The following is a 1,036-nucleotide window of genomic DNA, read 5'->3' on the forward strand; positions in this document are numbered from 1 at the left end:
TGGTCCTGACACAGTCCATACAGACAGCTCATTAAGTCAATACTTCAGCTCAAAATACTTCTTTAGCATTATCTTTACAGGAAGATACAGTTAAAGAATAAAAACAGAATTAAATGCATTGGAACAAGTTGTAACTCTAATAGGAGATGAGGTACAAAGTGTGAAGACACGTTTTCCTTTACATTGTTATGCCCATTTTTAACGGATATGTGTTGCTCCTAAAACTTACACTGAATCTCAATATGAATGGAATAAAGTGAAAAATCAGATCGAAGAAATATGGTCTGATGATTTTAGTCTTGATGCAGATGAACTGCATCAAGGAATACGACATTCATTTAGATATACATGAACCTGCTCATTTAACTAAAAATCTGTTTAATACATTACAATTTCTGGGCAGTGTCTGTGGCTCAGTGAGTAGGGCACCAACCCCATATACTGAGGGTGGTGGGTTCGAACCCAGCCCTGGCCAAACTGCAACAAAAAACAGCCGGGCGTTGTGGCAGGTGCCTCAGCTACTAGGGAGGCTGAGGCAGGAGAATCGCTTATGCCCAAGAGTTTGAGGTTGCTGCGAGCTGTGATGCCATGGCACTCTACCGAGGGCAACAGAGTGAGACTCTGTCTCAAAAAAATAAATAAATAAAAATAAATAAAAACTTCTATTCAAGAGTTAAAGCTTAGAAATAGAAAAGGAGATGTAGAGTGTAAGCTGTGAGGTGGCAGGGCCCCTGGGGCTTGGGACAATGTCCAGGGGTGAACCCCCCCTGTACTGACCCTCCTCAGCAGATAACAATACATCTTCTCTTAAGCTTCAGCCTTTTTTTTATTTTTTGGAGAGAGGTTCACTTTTTCACCCTTGGTAGAGTGCCTTGGCATTACAGCTCACAGAAACCTCCAACTCCTGGGCTTAGGCAATTCTCTGGCCTCAGCCTCCCAAGTAGCTGGGATGGAAGGTACCTGCCACAACGCCCAGCTAGTTTTTTGTTGCAGTTTGGCTGGGGGCTAGGTTCGAACCTGCCACCCTTGGTATATG

Source organism: Otolemur garnettii, unplaced genomic scaffold, assembly GCF_000181295.1.
Source record: "Otolemur garnettii isolate 467f Iridium unplaced genomic scaffold, OtoGar3 scaffold00364, whole genome shotgun sequence".
NCBI classification, from domain to species: Eukaryota; Metazoa; Chordata; class Mammalia; order Primates; family Galagidae; genus Otolemur; species Otolemur garnettii.